Raw genomic sequence first — 11,831 nt, forward strand, 5'->3', positions numbered from 1 at the left:
GCTGATTCTAAGAACTATGCCACCAACAAGCAAATGAGGAGCTATAAGTCTGATGCAAAGTTCAGAGCAAAATATCAATAATCTCCTCACTTTTGCAATATCTATAAATAGAGAGTGAGGATAAGAATAACATGAATAATGATAAATAAAAAGTATCTACAGAAGTGGGAAAATATTTTTCATTAAATTTGCCACTTATTCTAGTTCAATAAGATGCCTGTGAGGAAAAGAAGACCGGAAACTAGTTAATTTGTTGTTTAGAACTTCTTAAGAGCAAAAAGTACCAATCAACTTCCATGCTTTAATATTAATTGTCTTAAAATGTGTTTTGTGTGGCACCTGAGTGGCTCAGTCAATTAATCATCTGCCTTCAGCTCAGGTCATGATCTCAGGGTCCTGGGATCGAGTCCCACATTGGGCTCCCTGCTCAGCAGGAGTCTACTTCTCCCTCTCACTCTCCTTCTGTGCTCTCCCTCCCTCTCTCTCTCTCAAATAAATAAAATCTTTACCAAACACACAAAACAAAAATCCCATGCTATTTTGTAACTTGAACACCTATGTTGTGCCTCGAAAATTCAAAGCAAAAAGTAAAATCACATAGAAAGCCAGAAATGTCATCAATACATTTACACAGATGTTTGCTTGTAGTTTTTGGTATCCAAAACCTTTTTTTCACACTTTGCACAGATTCCCTTTTTGTAGGAACAGTCCTGGCAGTAATGAGAACCTGGTTGGTGCACAGAACTTTTACAAATTCTCCAAGTGGAGAACTTACTCTTTCCATATGGATCGAATTTTGCTTTCTTTGAAGTCAAGCTTTATTTTCATTCAGCTTTCTTCTGCCACTTTCTGCGGTATTCCTCGCACTGTCTTTCTATGTGTCTGGAGTGATAACAGTACCAAGTTTCTTTTCACCCGGAGAACTGCAGTTAGCTTCTCCTAGCCTCCTTCTCCCAAAGATCCATCCCCTTAAAACTCACATTTTTCGCACAGCATCCTTCCTGGATGGTTGCCTTGGCCACAGAAACAGCAGCAGCTTGAAAATATCAACACAACAGCCAGGGAAGGATCTTTTCCTTTTTCTTAAAATCCAAAAAGTAACATAATGATTTATCAGTTACTAGGTTCAGCATCCTTCCAGTATTTCTGAAGACACAAGTCAAGATGAAACTGGTAGTTACCAAACATTTGATCTGATAAAAACATAATGCCACTAATGGAGGAGAAATTTCCTCTGCTGAATAAGTAGATGGAGGTGGACTAGGGGTAAAGAAATTAAAAAAAAAAAAAAAAAAAGCGAGTTTTGACCTCAAGAAACTGAGAATGCATGAAGCAAAGATGATAAAAATTCTGATTAACCAGAGATAGTGGCAAATAGAGTTTTAAATAAATATTTGTGGTTTTCCAAAGCAACCAAAGCAGCAGCTTTATCTTCACAAGGCTAGTAGTGGGTACTAAAACTCTTTAATATACCCCATCCCCTACTACTATAATAAATTATACACGCAAGTGCCTGGCATTCTTAAGAATATTGGTTAAAGAGAAAGACTAGAAAGTAGAAATGTGTTTTCTTTTGCTTAGCAAATTAATATCTCCTGTTAGGTTTCTGTTTCCTGAGGACCTATTTGATGGTAGCCTATTCCCTTTAAGAGACAGCCCCACACCCTATTCAGTACAACAATATATTGATTTCGGTAGGGCACAAATATTATAGTATGATAATGTAAAATACATATGTACATTTTTTGTTTCAAAATTTTATTTACATTCTAGTTAGTTAACATATACTGTCAAATATATTGGTTTCAGTAGAATTTAGTGATTCATCACTTACATACAATACCCAGAGCTCATCACAAGTGCCCTCCTTAATACTCATCACCCATTTAACCTATTAGCCTGCCCATGTCCCCTCGAGCAATGCTGTTCGTTCTCTGTAATTAAGAGTCTCTTATGGTTTGCCTCCCTCTCTCTTTTTCCCCCCTCCCCTATGTTCATTTGTTTTGTTTCTTAAATTCCACATATAAGGGAAATCATATGGTATTTGTCTTTCTCTGACTTATTTTGTTTAGCATAATACACTCTAGTTCCATCCACACCATTGCAAATGGCAAGATTTCATTCTTTTGATGGCTGAGTAATATTCTGTTGTGCATGTATACCACTTATTCTTTATCCATTCATCAGTCAATGGACATTTGGGCTCTTTCCATAATATGGCTATTGTCGATAATGCTGCTATGAACATCAGGGTGTACGTATCCCTTCAAATCAGTATTTTTGTATCTTTTGGGTAAATACCTAGTAGTGCAGGGGTGTCTGGGTGGCTCACTTGGTTGAGTCTTCAACTCTTGATTTCGGATCAGGTCATGATCTCAGGGTTGTGAGATCAAGCCCTACATCAGACTCCATGCTGGGCCTGGAGCCTGCTTAGGATTCTTTCCCTCTCCCTCTCCCAGTCTAGCTCTTGTTCTCTCTCTCTCTCTCTAAAGAAACAAACAAAACAAAACAAAATAAAAACCTAGTAGTGCAATTGCTGAGATATAAGGTAGTTCTATTTTTCTATTTTTAACTTTTTAAGAAACTTCTATACTGTTTTCCAGAGTGGCTGCCCCAGTTTACATTCCCGCCAACAGTTCAAAGTGTTCCCCTTTCTCCACATCTTCACCAACACCTGTTGTTTCCTGTGTTGTTAATTTTAGCCATTCTGACAGGTGTGGGGTGATATTTCATTGCAGTTTTGATTTGTATTTCCCTGATGATGATTGATGTTGAGCATCTTTTCATGTGTTTATAGGCCATGTCATCTTTGGTAAAATGTCTGTTCAGATCCTCTGCCCATTTTTGAATTAGATTTGGTTTTTTGCTTTTTGTTTTTGTTTTTGATTTTAAGTTATATAAGTTCTTTATGTATTTTGGATATTAACCCTTTATAGGATATATAATTTACAAATATCTTCTCCCATTCAGTAGGTTGCCTTTTTTGTTTTGTTGATGGTTTTCTTTGCTGTGCAAAAGCTTTCTATTTTAGTGTAGTTTCAATAGTTTATTTTTGCTTTTGTTTCCCCTGCCTGAGGAAACTATCCATAAATATGTTACTAAGGGCAATGTACAAGAGATTACGGTCTGTGTTTTCTTTTAGGAGTTTTGTGGTTTCTGGTATCACATTTAGGTCTTTAATCCACTTTGAATTTATTTTTGTGTATCATGTGAAAAAGTGGTCCAGTTTCTCTCCCTTCCCCTCCCCTCTCCTTCCTTTCCCTCTCTCTCTTTCTCTTCTTTTTTCTTTTCTTTTCTTTCATATAGCTGTTTAGTTTCCCTAAAACCATTTATTGAAAAGGCTGTCCTTGCCCAATTGTATGTGCTTACCTTCTTTATCATAGATTAATTGACCATATTGGTATATGTTTATTTTGAGTTATCATGTTCCATTGACCTGTGTTTAGTACCATACCATTCTGATTATTATAGCTTTGTAGTATATTTTGAAATCTGGGTTGAGAAATCTCCAGCTTTGCTCTTCTTTCTCAGAATTGCTTTGGTTATTCAGGATATCTTCTGGTTCTATAGAAATTTTAGGATTATTCTGGTTCCATGAAAAATACTATTGGTATTTTGATAGGGATGCAGTGAGTTTGTGGATTGCTTTAGGTATGGACATTTCGATAATATTCTTCCAGTTCAAGAGTATAATATATCTTTCCATTTGTTTGTGTTGTCTTTAATTTCTTTTAATAATGTCATAGTTTTCAAAATACAAATCTTTCACCTCTTTGGTTAAATTTATTGATAGGTATTCTCTTTGGTTATTTGTAAATGGCATTGTTTATTCCTATTCTGCTATTCTTTATTAGTGTGGAGAAATGCAACAGATTTCTGTACATTAATTTTATATTCTGTAACTTTACAGAATTTATCAGTTCTACTTTTTTGGGGGGTAGAGTCTTTAGGACTTTCTACATATCATCTGCAAATAATTATACTGTTTCTTTACCATTTTGGATGCCTTTTATTTCTTTTTTGTATCTGACTGATGAGGCTAGGACTTCAAATATTATGTTGAATGAAAGTTGTGAAAGTGGATCTTTTTGTCTTATTCTTGATCTGAGCTTTAGCTTTTCCTCTTTACTATGTTGTTAGCCTTGGCTTTGTCATATATTCTTACATTGTGGTAGTTCCCTGTAAACCCATTGTCTTGAGAGTTTTTTGATCATGAATAAACACTGGATTTTGTCAAATGTTTCCTCATCTATTGAGATGATCATATAATTTTATCCTTTTTTTTTGTTAGTATGGTGTATCATGTTGATTGATTTATAAATATTGAAACTTACATCTCTGAAATAAATCCCACTTGCTGAATTTTTTTATTTTTTTAAATGTATTGATGATTAAGTTTGCTGATATTTTGTTGAGGATTTTTCCATCTTTGTCCATCAGAGAGATTGGCCTGTAGTTTTTCTCTTTTTGTAGTGTTTTTATCTGTTTTTGGTATCAATATGATGCTAGGCTTATAGAATGAATTTGGAAGTTTCCCTTCATCTTTTATTTTTTGGACTAGTTTGAAAGGAACAGTTATTAACCATTCTTTAAATGTTTGGTGGAGGGGTGCCTGGGTGGCTCAGTCAGTTAAGCATCCAACTCTTGATTTAGGCTCGGTCATGATCTCATGGTTGTGAGATAGAGCTTCACGTCAAGCTCCACACCCTGCTTAAGATTCTCTCTGCCTGTCCCCCCATTCTCTCTCTCTCCCACTCTCTTAAAAAAAATGGTAGAATTCACCTGTGAACCCATCTGGTTCTGGACTTTTGCTTATTGGAGGTTCTTTGATTACTGATTCAATTTCATTGCTAGTAATTGATCTGTTCAAATTCTCTATTTCTTCCTGATTCAATTTTAGAAGGTTATATGTTTCTAGGAATTTACCCATTTCTTATAGTTGTCCAATTTTTTGGCTTATAATTTTTCATAATATTCTCTCATAATCCTTTGTATTTCTGTGGCATCGGTTGTTGTTTCTCCTTCATTTCTGGTGTTGAGTCTTCTCTTTGTCTTTTTGTTTTGTTTTGATTAGTCTAGCTAAAGGTTTACCAATTTTGTTTATTTTTTCAAAGAACCAGCTCTTGGTTTCATTTTTTTCTAGTGTTCTTTTAGTCTCTATTTATGCTCTAATTCGTATTACTTCCTTCCTTCTAGCTTTGGGCTTTGTTCTTCTTTCTCGCTCTGTAAGGTATAAGGTCAGGTTGTTCATTTAGATTTTTCTTGGTTCTTAAGGTAGGCCTGTATTGCTACAATCTTCCCTTTTAGAACAGCTTTTGCTGCATCCCAAAGGTTTTTGACCATGGTATTTTCATTTTCATTCATCTCCAAATGTTTAATTTCCTCTTTCCTTTCTTGGTTGATCCATTCATTGTTTAGTATCACATGTCCTTTAGCCTCCATGTATTTGTGTTCTTTCTGGATTTTTTTCTTGTAATTTCTAGTTTCATACTGTTGTGTTCAGAAAACATGGTGGTATTATCTCTACACTCTTAAATTTATTGAGGCTTATACTGTGGCTTAACATGTAATCTGTCCTGGAGAATATTTCATGTGGACTTGAAAATAATGTATATTCTGGTTTTGGATAGAATGTTCTGTATATATCTGGTTAGATCCATCTGGTTGAATGTGTTGATCAAAATCACTGTTCATTTTCTGTCTCGATGATCTATCCATTGATGTAAGTTGGTGTTAGAGTCCCCTATTATTATTCTGTCATTGTCAATTTCTCCCTTTATGTCTGTTAATATTTGTTTTATGTATTTAGGAGCTCCTATATTGGGCACATAGATATTTTCAATTGCTCTATCCTCTATTTGCATTGATATCTTTGTCATTATGTAGTGCCCTTCTTTGTCTCTTGCTATAGTCTTTGTTTTAAAGTCTACTTTGTCTGATGTAAGTATTGGTAGACTGGATTTTTTTTTCCACTTCCATTTGCATGGTATATGTTTTTCCATTGGTTCACTTTCAGTCTGTAAGTGTCTTTATGTCTGAAGTGAATCTTTTATAGGCAGCATATAGATGGCACTTAAAAAAAAAAATCCATTCCATCACCCTATGTCTTTTGATTGAAGCATTTAGTCTGTTTACATTTAAAGTAATTTTTGATTGGTATATACTTATTGCTGTTTTGTTAGTTGTTTTCTGTTTGTTTTTATAGTTCTTCTCTTTTCCTTTTTTCTCTCTTGCTTCCTTCACCTGTGGTTTGTTGACTTTCTTCAGTGTTATGCTTGGATTTTTTCTTTTTTTTTTTTTCTTACAGTGTTTTTGTAGTTACCATTGGAATCATATACAAAATCTTATGTATATAGCAATCTATATTATGTTGATAGTTGCTTAAGTTTGGATACAACCTAAAAGCACTAAATTCTTAACCCTACTCATTTTATGAATATGATGTCATATTTTACATCATTTTACATATCCTTTGACTAATTTTTGTATACGTAATTGATTTTATTACTTTTGTGTTTCCACCTCCTTACAGGGTTTGTAAGAGATTAATGTACTATCTTTACTATAGTGTTAGCATTGGCTTCTGTAATGGTCTGCCTATCCAGGCTGGGGGTGGGGGAAAGGGAAATGGTGTTCACCAGTACTTTTATTCTGGGAAAAATCTTCTGAAGATCCCTGCCCCTCCATCACACATTTTAAGATTAGTCAATGAATCTCCTTCACTTATATCCCAGGCATTTTTCAAACATTTGCTTCTGTACTGTGTCACAGGGTGAATTACTTAACATGCTGGCTCTTTAAGGGCAGGGACTCAGTTTTCTGTTGCCCTTTGTACTGCTTGGTGTTAAGCTCACTGATTTTTTTAAAGCTCTTGAATTCAAACCCCACTGGTTTTCAAAGCCAGATTTTATGGGTACTTGTCTTCCAAGTGCAGTTCCCCAGGGCTGGGGAGCCTGGTGTGGGGTCTGATCTTTTCACTTCTCCATGCTTGTGGTGCCCCTCCTTTTTGAGGTGTCACATGAGGGGTTTAGTTCCCAACTTCATCTCCACCCTTCTTGCCCTTCTTGATGTGAGCTCTTCTCCATGATTAAACATGAAAGGTCTGTTCTGCCAGTTTTTAGGTCATTTTCAGAGTTAGTTGTATAGATGTCCCATAGACACACCAAGATAATAGCTACAAGGTGAGCTCAGTATCCTTTTAGTCTGCTATCTTCCAAGAAATCCTGTCTCTGGCACTTTTTGTTATTACATTAAGAACATTTTCCATGCTATTGAATATTTTTTGAAAGTATGTTAGTATCTACAAAACATTCCATCTTATGAGTACCACATTAAATTACTATGCTTTTATTCCTTGACATTAAATGTGTTTCTAATTTTTCCTATCCCAAAGCATTTTATAATAACCATTCTTATACATTAATTTGTCAGTTATTTTATTTCTTTAAAATGAATAATTATTATAATGCCATATAAAGTATGTTCTGGTCATTCAAAACCATAGAGGAAATAGTACATCTAAATTTATTAGTGTTTAAAAACCAAAGCATGTCTAGGGGAATTTTAAGTAAATGAAACTGGTGATCAAATTTAAGAACAAAAACTTGACACAACCAGATATTATGTGCCACCTAATGTGAAGAAATAGGAAGTACAACACATCAACTTTGAAGTAAACTTACCAATCAAATCTAAATCTAATTGAATCCCTTGCTCAGTTACTAATTTATAGGAAACCCATAAAATCAAAGAAATACGTTAAAAATAAAACCTATAGGAATGCAAACAAAAATCCAGAATTTGTTAATTCTATAAGGCAAGTGAATTCCTATAAGGAAAAAAAAAAAACTTCATGGAAAAAGAGAAAAAACCCTATAAAGACAAAAGAATCGTCAACCAGGCTATCAGTATTTTGTGCCCTATTGGAATCTTGATTTCAATAAATCAAGTTTGAAAGAGTCATCACTGAAATATGTTCACTAACTAGATTTTTACAATATTAAGGATTTATTATTAAATTTCCAGGTTAAAAGCTAGAAGATGTTTTGTTTGGTTCTAATGCTGATTTTTTTTTTTTTTAATGAAATGTTATGCTGCCTAGGATTTGATTCTATACTGTTCAAGGGTTAAGGGAAATTGACTGGTATGAACCAAAACAGGATTAGACCTGTGTTGATAATTGCTGATGCTGTTTATCTTTCCTGTATTTATATATTTTTGACCATTTAAAATGCTCTAAATGAGAGCAGTAGTAAATGAGCTTTATGTTTAAGCAGGTCACATATAATACGGTCTTGTACTGTGTGTGTGTGTGTGTGTGTGTGTGTGTGTGTGTAGTGAGAAAGATTTGGGGAAAGGAATAAAATGATCAGGTTCTCAAGGTAGAGTACAGTGTTATGAATGTAGACATGAATTGGTCCAGAAGCAAGGAGACTATTAAGACCTTCCTCATTTTCTATAATACCAGTTCTCATATTGGCACACTCTTATGTGCTTTAATTTCTCTACAGAATAAGGAAAATAATAATCAATTAAAAATGAAATGTGGCAGCCAAAGGGACTTCTTAGTAGAGGCAAGGAAGCCCTCATATCTTGAGTAGGAGTGCAGAGAAAGTCAAGAACAAAGGCTGAGATCTATTGTCTTGTGTAATTAACTTCAAAGGAAAGTAAACTCAAAGAATGCGGATTTGTTATATCAAAGACATTGCCTCCTTTGGGAAAATCTGGGACATGGAATCTAGACATGCAGATGAATGTTTCTGAAGATTTGATTCCTCCAATTCTATGGAAACTTCTAAGCTTGAAGAAATGTTTCCTTTCTTCAGAACAATAATCCCAAAAGGCAACATACATACCACTTAACATGTGACCTCACTTTCCCTCCTGGTTATTTGGCCTATACCTAGGTTTAAATCACAACAACATAGCTGAAGACACACTGAGCTTGATAAAGAAAGTACTATAATTTAACAAAACTGCAAACCTATCTGACCTATATTTGTAGCCACTCAGGCAGTGTGAGTGGCACTTGATTTAGAAGATAATTTATCAAAGGGCTGGAAGATAAAATAGGGAAAGAGTTTATTTGAGAATATTCTCTGGAGATAAAGGATTTAGCATCCTGGAAAGAAACTCAGGAGACTCTGCAAATTAATAAAGTAGCTCTCAGTGGCATGGTACACATGGCGGCCAAGCTGAGCAAAATCACAATGTGTAAATTGCCATGTCAGATGATGGATAAAGACATTAAAAAGTTCAAGGAAACAGTCAGAATGGATATAATATGGACGATCAGAAGATGGACATGATGATTATGTTCTTGGGGAAAGCCCAAAAACACAGAGAAGGCCACATGAATAACCTGGTAAGAAAAGCAGGAGCATCATTAAAAAGTACAGTGCGGCTCAACTTTTCAGTCTAGAGATAGAGATAGAAGGGCTGTTTTTGAACTTGTCTAGCTGAAAACAAGGGCCATGTATGGACTTTGAAACTGTACAGTCCAAAAGCAGCACTCAACTGCCAGCAACAGGTGGTACTTACCCATAGAAATTGTGATGACTAATAGAATTGGATTAGCAGCCCTGGGAACCCAATCCAAAGGGACTTGTAGGGATGGTTAATAGACTCTAACTTCCCTGGAAGCAAAATAGACTGGTGGCAGACAAATGTACTACTCAGCTTAAACCAGCAGAATAAAGCAAGACTGGATGTCTGGGAACCTGAAGGTGGCCACCCTAAAAAAAAAATATCCCTTGCAGAGTTTCCAGACCTGAGCTCACTGTTCAGATTTAGAACCCAGTGAACATTGGTTTTTAAAGTGGAACAACATCATAGCACCATAACATGTACACACAGTCATGATTTACTCAGTTTTTCCCCAAAGGGAATTATACCATTTACTCAATTGACTATAAATTAGGAAACGGGGGCTACCCATGTATTTCTAGCACTAGTTAGTACTGAGTTTCAGTGACATTGAACTATGGGTACTTTGAAACATTTTATCACCTTCCTATTTGTATGGGGGCATATGGAAGCCAGGAAAGAAATGACTTACACTGACTCCCTGATGGTTATTCCCCTGGACCCTGAATGTTTAACTGGTATTATTTACTTAAAAGTTACACAACCTCCAAATTGGGTTCTTGGTTATGGATAACTACCAAAACGGAGAAAGCCAAGTGGAAGCTTCTGAAACTGTTCTTCCATGACCAAGTTATTAAAGAGAAATAAAAATTGCATCTATATGTGTTGCAGAATTTAGCCGATTCCTGCCAGCTTTGTTTCTGATAGATGCAAGGATGGTGATCTTCATCACATCCCCAGTTAAGTTATTAACATTGGCCCTGGGTCCTGGAGGATAACTAGAACATGGCAAGCTCAATCCAGTAGTTACACTGATTGAAGCTTTCATGACTCCTGTGGTGAGTTTGTTAGAACAGATACAGCTTCAGGTTCATAGGATGTGGATACTGATTTGGCATGTACATTCTTTTTTATTTCTAATAAAAAAATCAGGAAAAGTTTTGCTCACTTAAGATGTACAATAAACACTCAAAATTTGCCCTTGAGTAGTAACTCCCTTTTCTTCTCATAATATAGTCAAAAAAAGATCTGGATATCTAAAGATTACAGAGAGCAGTACATAACCCATTGTTTTGAGGATAGCATATTGATCTATTCAATTGGCTTGCACCCTGAAAGCTTTTGTAAGACACATCTTCTCTAGAAGATGGAGTAATCATGGTGGCAAAGATGGAGGCCAATAGCACGGATTCTCATTTACTGGAGTTGACCTAGCTATTGCTGCTGCCAAATGTCCAACCTGTAAGCAACAAAACCAAAACCAATCTTCTCAATGCTATAATTTCTTGAGATATACTATCTACTTGGTAGCAAGTTGATCACTTTGAACCTCTTTCATAGCTCAAATAGATTCACATTCTAGATAAGCGTTTCCCTTTCTGGGCACCTGGGTGGCTCAATTGGTTGTCTGCCTTCAGTTCAGGTTATGATCTCAGGGTCCTGGGATGGAGCCCTGCATCAGGCTGTCCATTCAGCGAGGATCCTGCTTCTCCCTTTCTGTCTGCCTGCTGCCCCTGCTTGTGCTCTCTCTCTGTCAAATAAAATCCTAAAAAAAAAAAAAAAAGTTTCCCTTTCTAATCTGATGAACCTCAGCAGAAAGACCCACTATCTCATGGTTTACCAAATATTTGATCCATCAGTGTTAGGTTCTGTAATAAATTGTACTAGATTTCATAGCAAAGGAAGTTTGAGTGTTGGCCCATGGCCAAAAGGTCCACTGGTCTTTCCCCATACTGCATATTTATTTCTCATAATTCTGGAGGCTAAGCTGTCCAATATCAAGGGGCCAGCAGATTCAGTTCCTTTTTTTTTTTTTTAATATTTTATTTAATTATTTGACAGAGAGAGTCAGCGAGAGAGGGAACACAAGCAGGGGGAGTGGGAGAGGAAGAAGCAGGCTCCTGGCAGAGCAGGGAGCCCGATGCGGGGCTCAATCCCAGGATCCTGGAATCACGCCCTGAGCCGAAGGCAGACGCTTAACGACTGAGCCACCCAGGTGCACCCCCTTTTTAAAAAATAATTTATTTATTTGACGAAGAGAGACAGCCAGTGAGAGAGGGAACACAAGCAGAGGGAGTGGTAGAAGAAGAAAGCAGATTCAATTCCTGATGAGAGTACTTTTCTTGGCTTAGAGACAGACGTATTCTCTCACTGTCCTCACATAGCTGGGAGAGAGGATGAGGGAGAGGAAGAAAGAGAATACACTCTGGCTCTTCCTGTACTTATGTTGACACTAATTCCATTAT

General features: G+C 36.1%; 1 pseudogene; it reads right to left on the reverse strand.

Annotated features, from left to right (window-relative positions):
- Positions 1–626: 626 nt before the first annotated feature.
- LOC103664867 lies at positions 627–4,191 on the reverse strand (annotated as a pseudogene).
- Between the last annotated feature and the right edge of the window lie 7,640 nt (positions 4,192–11,831).

This window comes from Ursus maritimus, unplaced genomic scaffold, assembly GCF_017311325.1.
Source record: "Ursus maritimus isolate PB19 unplaced genomic scaffold, ASM1731132v1 scaffold_15, whole genome shotgun sequence".
NCBI classification, from domain to species: domain Eukaryota; kingdom Metazoa; phylum Chordata; class Mammalia; order Carnivora; family Ursidae; genus Ursus; species Ursus maritimus.